The sequence below is a fragment of the Macrotis lagotis genome, chromosome 2 (assembly GCF_037893015.1).
Source record: "Macrotis lagotis isolate mMagLag1 chromosome 2, bilby.v1.9.chrom.fasta, whole genome shotgun sequence".
In the NCBI taxonomy this organism is placed as follows: Eukaryota; Metazoa; Chordata; class Mammalia; order Peramelemorphia; family Peramelidae; genus Macrotis; species Macrotis lagotis.
This window is the reverse complement of record NC_133659.1, coordinates 245473082-245484490: the sequence shown is the minus strand read 5'-3', so window position 1 is coordinate 245484490 and position 11409 is coordinate 245473082. Positions and strand designations below refer to the sequence as shown.

The window sequence follows — 11409 nt, the reverse complement described above, 5'->3', positions numbered from 1 at the left end:
ACATAATTTCCTGTCAAAATTTCCCCAATAACTCATATTACCAAATTTACAACTGTTCATAGAGACCTGAAACTTTAAAACAAATTCCTCCCAAATATAGACTTTAAAAAGTGACCTCACATGATTAACCCACTAGCTTAACTTTTTCTCCCATAATTTCTCAGACTTAGTCATTCCTCTCTCAATTCTCTTAACATCCACTTTACAAAGTTTCACAGAAATTATTTCTCAATTTGCCACAATTAAATATTCCCCTAAGACAGGGTTGTCAACATTTGGCCAGCAGGTTTCTTGCAGTCTCAGTTTGATTTTATGTGTCCTGCCTGTGGGTTTTAATTTTCATGAATGAAAAAATAAATTAATAATTTGTATGGAATGTGTATTAGATTTTTTAATTCCATCACTAATAAATAATATCATTGATGCTAATTTTCTTTGGTGTTAAGCAGTTTTATGGAGGGAACATATCACACAGAATTTTCATCTGATTTGTGGGATGCATTCTGTCTATACAATGCAGACTAATCAGTATGCATCTGTCTTTACACTATTGTGTTTTTTTTTTGTTTTGTTTGCTTTCCCACTGGATTCCTTCACTTGTTGTATTAATGATTTGTGTTCCCCCACTTTCTAAGACGCTAAAAGTACCATGACTTTTCATAAGCGCTTGCTAAACCTACAAATTAACTATTATATTAGTGCTCTGTATTTCTTATCCTGGGTGAAACCCTCAATAACTAGTTTATTTTAATGTGGCCCTAAGATAACCTAAGGTTGGATGCCCTGGTTTAATTAAAACTTCAAATAATTGTATGTATGCAGCATAAAATGCAACCAGTAGTATGAAAGGCTCCATGCAGCTGTATTCATGTAGCAGAGGTGAAAACAGTGGAACCATATCCCCCCCCCCCCCACCCCAGTGCCCTAAATTAATAAGAAAATACTCAAGATGAGGATTCTAAGGCCTCTTAGATTGTTTTTTGGGTCTTTATGTCTTCAACTGGACTTATTTGTCTTTTTAAAATATAAATATATCTTTCAAATATATGTCTTAAGTAGCTAATAAATTGAACTGTATGCATGTAAATATTTGTTATTGGTGTTCAGTCATTTTAATCAGTCTCTTTCTGAACCTCAATTAGGGTTTTCTTAGCAAAGATTCTGTAGTGTTCTCTAGCTCTCAGATGAGGAATCTGAGACAAATAAGATTAAGTGACTTTCCCAGGTTAACACAGTTAAGTGCTTGAAGCCAGAGTTGAACACAGGTCTTCCTGATTCCAGGCCTGGTGTCCTATGTGAATAATTCAGAAAGGTGATAATATTAGTAAAGTCATTAACTGGAGCCTAAAGGGGAGAAACTATACATTAGTAAAGGTGTTTAAGATGAAAGAATACAGGGATTAATTACAGGGAAAAGATTTCATTGGAAAAGTTCATTTCTTCATATATTTAAACTTTTCCATTAAAAAATATCAGCATTCATTCCATTCAGCTATTCCTAGTTAGGCTTTTAATATTTTTCAACAATTTCCTCACTCTTCTTCCCCAAGACATATTTTTAGTGCATATTTTTATACTAACTTTAACAGATCAAGAAACTAAGTCCCAATGAGATGAAATGACTGAACTACTGCAGGTATATGATTATATTTGAAGACACAACTAAATTGTGTATGGCCAGCTTTGAATGAAAATGCTTTGGAAAAAATAAGCATTTAATAAATGTCAAAGAAACTAGCTTCAGTCAAATCTTCACTCCTTCATCACCTTGTTCTTTGGCCGTCATATTCTCATCTAATTCCTGATGCCATCAGACAAAAAGATCATCAATTGTTCCAACACCAGCATCATTTCTTGAGCTTGCTTCTTTTTGAGTGTCCAGCTCTGGAATTTGTAGATCTTGGTACTAGAATCAATCATTAAACATTTAGTAAAACCTTATTAAGTGTCAGGCAGTATTCTAAGTGCTGGGTATACAAAAAGGAGAAAAACAATTCCTACCTTTAAAGAGATTACAATCTAATAGGGGAGAGAACTTAGAAGCATACATATGTGTGTATGATAAATAAAATTACATTAAAATATTTTCTCAGCGATTTTTTTCTGCTCTACATCGGATAAAGGTGGGTTCAAATTCTACCAGTTAGACCACGAACAAATCAGTTATGTAAATGAGCTGACACCCTCGGATTTGTGGTTAAGAAAGACAAATATTTCCTCTTAGCCCTGAGTAGTTTGGTTCCTCCTAATCTTTGTGCCAAAAGACGGATTGGAGTATCACTTGGGAGTTTTGAAAAAGATACAAATGATTTATGAGAGGTCTCGTTAAGAGAAAGTAGAAAATAGGTTGAATTGGAGTAGCAGGAACGCCACTCCCCGCCAAAATCCTACCTTAACCCCTTAGAGAAGAGATGGAGAAGTCTGGGAAGGGAGGGTGAAGGAAAAAAAAAAAAGACCTAGGCCAGTGACGCTCACTGGTGTGACATTTAGCGTTCTCTGAAACTGTTTCCCTTAAGTATAAAATGTAACTAAAATGTCTATTACCTTAAGTTATTTAAACACAAGTTTTTAGCATCACCTAGTTCCAGTTGGCTGATGTCTGAGATTTGTTTTTCTAGTAAGTTCAACTCAGAGGCTTCTGTGGAGCCGGTCCCTATTGGAACCCCTAGAACATTTTTTATCCAGACACGTGAAAGCTCCAGGAAGGTACACGGTTCCCTGAAACCTAAAAATTCCTCCCTCTCATGTTCTGGGATTCAGCTTATTTCCCGGAAAGCTTCCAGGATCCATCTAGCCTTTCCGCTAGTTGATTAACAAAGTCAGAAGGAAGAGGCGCAGCCAAGGGGATTTTGGGAATCGTAGTTTTAAATATTCCGGTTTCACAATCAATTGCTTCTATGGTCTCGAGTACCTGTGAACCCCTCTTGCCTGGCCAGAAGGTGCTTTCGGGTGAGGTAGGCTATGACCTCAAAGATGAGCGAGGATGCTCTGGATCCCTCCACCTAGCCTATCTTTGGGGAGTTAGGAGAAATGGGATCTTCCTTTAATCCCTCCTCCTGCTGCAGGAGGCTGCGTGCTCCTGGTCCGGCCCCCCATTAGGGGCTTGGACTGAGTATGGGGCGCGGCTCTGAACTGGAACGAATAGCTCTCTAGAGTAGCCAGAATTGTTCGGTTGTGCGCAGAAGGTGAGTGAGTCCTCAACCCCTGGGGGCACCTATATCCGCGAGAAAGCTCCTGATCTCTGGCTTCTGGCCACTCCCCTACCCTGCTGCGATTTTGGCAGGGTGGGGAACCCTAGAAGGAAAAATGACTCAGTCTGGGTAACTCGACTCTTTTTTTTTTAAGAATAGTCTTGTCTCAACTGAGTTCCCTCCTTTTGTCACCAAAATCCCAAATCCTTTGGGTGCACTCTTGCAAGATATAAAAGTAGAAAAGAGTCCCCTCCCCCTTTCCAGGCTATAACAATCTGTCAATTAGTGCTTTTGTTCCCTTTTCCAACTATGCATACATATTTCCTACAGGTCTGCACTTTTTGGTTCTGAGAACGGAGACAAGATTTTTTTCGTCTAATTGTGTATGTGTGTGTCTGTGTGTTTGTGTGTCTTTTGTTTACATATTTGAAAAAATCAACTGCCGGGCCTCTAAGCTCTTTTGCCCACAATAGTTCCTCTGGGATATTGAAATTTAAAGTGTATTAAATTTTGACTGCTTAAGCCCCTCTTTTTGATCCTTCTAAGTTTGGACCTGAATCTTCAGAAGGTTGGTTCTCTTGACAAGCCCAGAGTGAAGTTGTCAACTGGAAGAAAGCTACTGTTTTTTGTCTCACAGATTCAAGCTTCCCTGAAAGAAAATGAAACCTTTACATTTTTAACAATATAAACACTAATATAAATTTATCTACACAGTTAAGGAAACAGGCTCAGAAGTGTTAGATGATTTGCCTGTGGTCTCACAGTTAGATTTTTTTTTCAGGGTTTTTGCAAGGCAATGGGGTTAAGTGGCTTGCCCAAGGCCAGACGTGTTTGTGTGTGTGTGTGTGTGTGTGTGTGTGTGTGTGTAAGTGTCTGAGATCAGATTTGAACTGAGGTACTCCAGGGCGGGTGCTCTAGCCACCCCCACATTTAGATTTTTTAAACTGGGATCAATGACCAATTTTGCTATCCTCCCTGATTATTTAAAAGTGGTGAATGGACAAGAATTTCTTCTTGGAGCAGAAGTTCACTTTAAGAAGCAAAATATTCAACCCCCTTTTTCCTCTTCCCAACTTTATGCCAATTCAATCTTTTAAGCAATTGGTTTGAAACTTGGGCTTGTGCATTATTAAACTACCTATGTGTGTATATAGCACTTAATATTTACCATGTTTTTCCCACTTGGATTTTGTGATCCTTATAACAGCCTTACAGGGTAGGGTAGGGAAGTAATTGCTACCATATCACTTGGCAAAGGATTGTAACAGGATCCTGATGCTTTCAAGAGTAGAGCTAAAAGAGGCCCAAATTTGTTCTATACTCTTTTCCACTAGGTCATATTATCATTTTTCTCTAAACATTTTTATGGAGAAAGGGTATTCCCCATAAACTGAGGCAAGGAGGGGATATATTTTCTTCATTAAATGATGAGGTGATTGGAGCACAGAAACACTGAATTACTCCAGATTTCATGGTATGTTGGGAACAGAAATTTGAATTCATTCTTCCCAGACTTCCTACATCAGACTTTTGTACCCTGTAAACTGCTATGAGCACCTCAGTGTTAGAGACTTTGTTTTCAATATTTGAGTCTTGTTGCTTTGGAACTAGGACTGTTTTGGATACTTTTTCCTCGGAGTGTCAGAAAGGGTTAAAACATATACACAAATTAATAAATACCAAGTGCATACAAAAAACAAAGTAATTTCAAAAGGAAGGGAGAGTTAACAACTTGGGGGGAGGGAAGAAAAGGGGTCAGGAAAGGCCTGTGGCACTAGAGCTTTGCTTATTTTGGACATCTAAAAGGTGAAGAGGATAGAATATTGACTTTGGAGTCAGGAAGCTCTGACTTCAAATTCTGCTCAAACTCACAATGTGACTCGGCAGAAGTCTCTTAATTTCTTTAGCCTCAGTTTCTTTATTTGTAAAATAATAACAATATCAACTAACTGGGTTGTTGTGAGAATCAAATGATTTAAAATGTAAAATGCATCACAAACTTTAAAAGTTCTATATAAACTCTAGCTATTATTTTTTTTCCTTTAGAAATAACTTTGGTCTGATCTTGTGGAACATGTCTGTAATTTGCTGCAGAGGATGAAACTGGTTGAACTGCTTGGGTTCAGGAGTTCTGAGCTTCAGTAAGGGTCAAACCTCTCAGGTATTGGCACCAATATGAGTCCTCAGGTGTACAGGGTCATCAAATTGCCTAAGAAGGAATCAAATTGGAAAAATGGAGTGGGTCAAAACTTTCAGAACCTGTTAACAATCACTGTATCTCCTGCCTGGGTGAGATAAGAGATAAGTCTTAAAAAACGTTTACAATTAAATTTTCATGAATAAAATATAATGCAGGAATACCTAATTTTTTACTTTTTTAAAATCTTTTTGGAAGGTTTTTTCTCTATTAGTCTTTTCCAAACATGAGCCCGAGTAAACCTTCTTTTGTTCCCAAAGTTAAATTTAAAAAAACATCAAAAATAGTTCAACAGGGTTAACTGACACATCTAATGTATTTGACAATATATGCAACATTTCAAATCTTTAGAAGAGTTGCCACCTCTTCAAGGAAAAGAGGGAGGCAGATTTTGTCATTTATTCTCTAAAATTAAATATGTCATGATTACATAGTGATTTGCTGTTTTATTGTTCTTTCTGTTTTTATTGTGGAAATTTTAAAAAAATCTTTTGTAATTTATATATCTTCACTTCAGAATATATCTCTTATTTCTTATCCAGAAGACCATTCTTTGAAATAAAGAATAAAAAAAAATTAAGGAAAAAAGCAGCAAAACTAAAACATCAGCCAAAACTTATAATATATGAAGTGAAAAGAGAGAAGTGCATTATGTTATCTCTTATCCAAGGTTATCATTATAATGACTTAATGTTGAGTTTCCTTTCTTTGTTCCCTCCAATTGCATCAGGTTCTGCTTACTCTACACTGTATCACTTCACATAAATCTTATTAGGTTTCTACAAATTTTTTAATAGTCATCATTTCTTATAGCAGAATAACTTTATATTACATAGTTATGCTAAAGTTTTACTTAACCCATTCTGTATTTTGTTTCCACTTTCTTACTACAACAAAATTGCTATTATAAATATCCTGGAATGTATAGGGTTTTTGTTTTCTTTGACTTCTATGGGACATGTGCCTAAATTTAGCTCAGAGGTTATCTGATAGGCATATGTCCCATTTTTGATCACTTTTTAAAAAGATAATTTGATAACATTTCCAGAATATTTGGACCAGTTCTTAGTTGAATTGTGTCTTACAGGAATCTAAATATTGTCAACAGGTAAAAGTGAGAAAGTAGTACTTTTCAGACATGGGGACATCATGTATGCAAAAGTATGGAGAGAGGAAGTAGAATGCCATATTCATGCAATAACTTCAAATCAGTTTGATTGAAAGACCAATGTGAAGTAAGATTAGAAAGGGAGATGAGATCCAGATTATGGAGAATCTTAAATGCCAGGATGAGACCTTCATATTCAATTCTAGAAGCAATAAGGAATGCGTAAATCTTTTTGAGTAAGCATGTTCAGATTTATATTTTATGAATCTATATTTAGTAGCTGTGTGAAAAATAGGGAAAGATTGTTGGCAGGGAATCAATGAAGATGATAATGCAGTAAGACCTGTGAGAGGTGAGGGTCTTGAAGTAGGATAAAAACAATAGAAAAAGGACAGCAGATGCCATCATAGTGCCTACCATATAATAGGACTACTAAATACTTATTGAAGATATTTTTTGAAAGTAGAATAGACAAGACATAGGAATTCTATAGGGATTGTTACCAGAAAGAATGTAGCCAGCTAAAAGTTGTGAAACATGAAAGAATTCATGTAAAAGACCAACTCTGACATAGAAGAAATTTTAGGGATAAAAAAGGTTTATTTAAATATTACTGTGATTAGCAGAAAGAATAAAGGCAGGAAATTATTTATCCCTAAGTTGCCTAAAACATGCTAAGCAAGCAAAGCCACCATGAAAGACTGAACAGTAAGAAAAGGTACAGGAGCAACATCAACAACTTAAGCTGCCATGAGATGAGCAAGAAAGAAAAATATTGGAGTAAGTGAAGTTACCTTGGGTGTTAGACTCCCCAAGAGCCATCTAGCTTCCAAGGAAAACAAGCAAACTAAGGAGGAGTATTAGCTTTTAAAGAGGACATAGTGAGATGTAAGTGGGGTGGGTAGTTCCAAGAGCCAAGGAAGAGTTTAAGAGTTATGTTGATGAGTCACACGTAGCTCTAAGACTTAATCCTTTAATGCTAGGGCAAGGACCATTGTTTTGTTGATAGGATTTCTGGGAGAGGCCAGGTACTTTACTAAAAATTCATTGACTTCATTTCAATACCTTGAACAATGGAATGGAATTAGGGAAAGATGTGAGGTCAATACAGAGGGTACAGATTAATAACTATAAATACATTTCTCTATCCAATATTTCTTTTATTTCAGAATGAGAAGTTGAAGATGATTCCCAAAGTTATAAACCTTGATTACTTGAAGGAATGTAGTGTCATAGAAAAGAAACACGGAAGTTTGGAGGAGGGATAGGTTTAGGGAAAATATAATAAACTCTTTTTAAAGACATTGAGTTTGAGATCCATTCAGGTAAAAGGAATCCAACTTCCAGGAATTCAGGATCCAGCAGGTTATGTGAGTGACCTGCATAATGGATGATAATTGAACCCAAGAGAACAAATGAGATCATCAAAAGGAAGAATATAAAGAGAGAAGGGGTCAGATTAAGAGTTTTTAAAGGAAGTCCACACAACCACTTGTGGTAGATGGAAAGAGATTGAAGACCCAGGAAGGGTATTGAGAAAACAATCAAAGAATATTAAGGAAAAGAAGGGGGTGGGGAGATAACCAGGAAGAAAGAATCAAAGACTATAATGTCAAAGACTGGGGAGTCTGAGAAAAGATCTGATGATTAGTATTTAAGAAATGTTTAATAACCTTGAAGGGAAAAGCTTTAGTTACCATATTTTCCCATGTATAAGATGTACCTTAATTTTGGAGCCTGAAATTTGAAAAAAATAATTACATAAAGTTATTGTACTCATATTGAGCTCATAGCTTTCAGCCATCTTTTGGGCAAGTTTGGTATGTGCATATGCTTAGTCCATTCCATTTCGTAAACCTGAAGCACTAACTTTGTCCTCCTTTGAAATCAGTAACTTCTTTTTCATCAGCATTCTTCTTGTCTCATGTTGAACCATCTTTGTGGACACAGGAATTCCATATGCCTTTTGCTCTTCAATCCATATCTTCAATTCCCTCTCTAAATCAGGACATTTTGCTGGCTTGGCCTTCTTCTGCCATGGTGTTTTCAAGAGGGTTTTCTCTTCCCATAGCCAGAGTCAAATTATTTTCTCAGTTGGAGGAGGACCAAACTTAGGTTCGGCAGCACGATTTCCATTTGTTGCTGCTGGCTAGTTGAGTTCAATTCTGCCTATGAGGAATCATTATTCAGACTCAGGAAAGCAAGGGTGGAAATAAAACAAAAATTTATTAAAAGAAGTTACAACATATAGGAAGGGTGGGGGGGGGAGAAAAGAACAGCCAAGTAGTATTGGCTGAGCCAGCAGGTCAGAATAGAAGAATGGCAGCCCCTGGCAGAGTCCAACTCACGTTTTTATGTCTTGCCTCTCATCCAAAGAGCAAAAGGTGAACTGCCTTCCCCTTAACTAGATCTGGAATTAGGTAGAAGATGAAACCTAAGGCAATCAGGATACCAATTTTACATTAAACAATGAATGAATAATCAATTTACATCTCTGCCCAATTTCTACATTCATAATTCTCCACATCTTTTCCCTGCATCACATTCACTTTTGCAAACTGGATCACTTTGAACTTGAATTCAGCACTGTAGGAAAATCTTTTCTGAGCCAATTTCTGGGCAGAACATGACAAAATGTAATCTAATATACTGATAACAAATGTGAAATAATGAGTGCAAAGACAAGTGCAAAAAAAGCAGAAAATGCAAGGAAAAAATCTACAACCACTGTATAAGATGTTCTTAGTTTTTAGACCCCAAATTTTTCATAAAAGGGTGCATCTTATACATGGGGACATATGGTAAATAAGAGGGTGTAAATAAGGAAATGGAAGTAAAGTAAGTAGATGACTAAGAGTTTGGTTGTGAAAAGAAGATCTAAAGCATTGTAGATTGAGGAACTGACAAGATCTCAATTAAATGTCCTTTTGGGAAGAGACCTGGGCATTTATTAGAGGAAGAACCCATGAATGAGGCTAGATTAAAGAAAAGAGAAAGAAAGATCTAGGGAGTAATTTTTCCTAAATGACTGGAGGGGATAGGATTAAGAGCACAAGTGTAGGAGCAGTGTTTGCTAAGGGAAAGAACCACCAGAGACTTTAAGAAAAAAGAATGGAGGTAAAGAAAGAAAATTCAGAAAACTTAGATTTAAATTCTATCTCTGTGTAACCTTGAAAAAATCAAATAACTTTCTGGGCCTCTGTTGCCTTGTCTATAAAAATGAAGGGACTAGAATAAATTCTTTTAAAAATTCTTTCCCCCTTTGAATTCTGCGATTCATTTGTAAAAAAATTTTATTGACAAGGTTATAGTACTCTTATCTCAGTGTAGATCATAGTGATCCTTGGTTTGTTAGAAAGTTTTTACAGAATTAAGGAAAAATCTCTCCCTAGTTTAGTCTTCTTAGCAATTTTTTTCAAAAATGAATGGTGAATTTTCATCAATAGTTATTTTCTCTATTGATTTAATCACACAGGGGCCCTTTCATTTTTTAAAATATATTGCTGAATTTGGTAAGTTAAAAACTGATTTAATATTTGCATATATATATGTATATATATATATATATTTCAAGGTTAAATTACTTACCCAAGGTCACAGCTAGTGACAGTAGTCACAGTAATTATTAAGTGTCTGAGATTGGATATGAACTTAAGTCCTCCTGACTCCAGGGTAGGTGAGCCACCTAGCTGCCCCATATATAAATATTAATGAAAGGATTGGTTATTTTATTTTTAATATTATTTTTGCTGTGTTTTAAAATCAACACCATATTGTCTTCTTAAAAGGTATTGGGTTGTACTTCTTTTTATCATATAAATGAATAGCTTTGCCTCCAGATTGCCTTTCTAGTGTTATTATTATTATTATTATTATTATTATTCTCTTTCCTTCATTCTACTCCTTAGCCAAACTGGCCTGCTTACCAATGGGGATGTTTGTAGCATGAAAACTCAAGTGTATTTTAATATATCTTTCTCTCATTAATGATTTGAAGAATTTTTTTTAATATGGTTGTGGCATATGAAGGCAGTTGATAACAACAGTGACTAGAACAATGGACCTGGAGTCAGAAAAACCTGTATTCAACTTTAGCCTCAGATGTTTACTAGTTCTGAGATCCTGGGCAAGTCACTTAATCTCTATTTGCCTCTGAAAATTGGGAATAAAAGCTCCTACCCCACAGGAAAGTTGAAGGGATCAAATTGAGTAATTTTTTTTTATAAATGCACTTGGTGCACAGTGAGTTGTATTTATTGTTATTTATGCTTGAAACTGGGAGAAATGAGCTCAAGACAAGGGGCTTAAGGATGTGGGTTCATTTTAGGTGAGGCTCTCTGACTCATGAGGGTAACAAAGGTTTAAAATTAAATTCACACGTTATTGCAAAAGTTCACAATTTACTGCAAAAAACTTCACAGATTAAGTCACAGAATTCATTAGCAAGGTTAAGGAAAGTGAGTTTTTAAGAAGATAGCAATTTTAAGCAAAGAAGCAGCTACTTGCATCAAAAAAAAACAGTTAAGAAAGGGAAAATGGAAGGGGAAAGAAAACAATCATGAGACAAGTAGCTGAACTGGTATCACATAGATCCAGCAGCATGGAGAAGAGGGTGGGCTGAAACCTTATAGGGAACCTAGCCCACCTCCTGTGCAGGGAGAAGTCAAGGAATAGAGGGTCAAGGAATGACCCTATCTGGATATGACTGGAGTCAGGCATGCATCTTGGAAGGTTACATCCAGACAGGTGTAGGAGGGGTAAGGGTAAGGGACTGAGGTTGAATTCTATTATCTTAATGAATTTACATTTGAGAAGAATGTTAGACTGAACAATGGTGAGGACTTGAGAGTCCACCAAAAATGCCAGACAAGCACAGATAGTAGCTTCTAAATGTTACAGGAAAGGCTAGAGAA

General features: G+C 36.2%; 1 protein-coding gene across 3 annotated transcripts in view; it reads left to right on the top strand.

Annotated features, from left to right (window-relative positions):
• The first annotated feature begins 2903 nt into the window (after positions 1–2903).
• The window catches only part of LOC141514642 (uncharacterized), a 41071-nt gene continuing 32565 nt past the window's right edge, over positions 2904–11409 (top strand). For 2 of the 3 annotated variants that reach the window (XM_074225615.1, XM_074225617.1), the window contains exon 1: positions 2904–3185. The gene's annotated coding sequence lies outside the window, so the exon portion shown is untranslated. Of the gene's footprint in view, positions 3186–5237; positions 5353–11409 lie in introns of all 3 variants that reach the window. The other variant, XM_074225614.1, reaches the window with a different exon arrangement.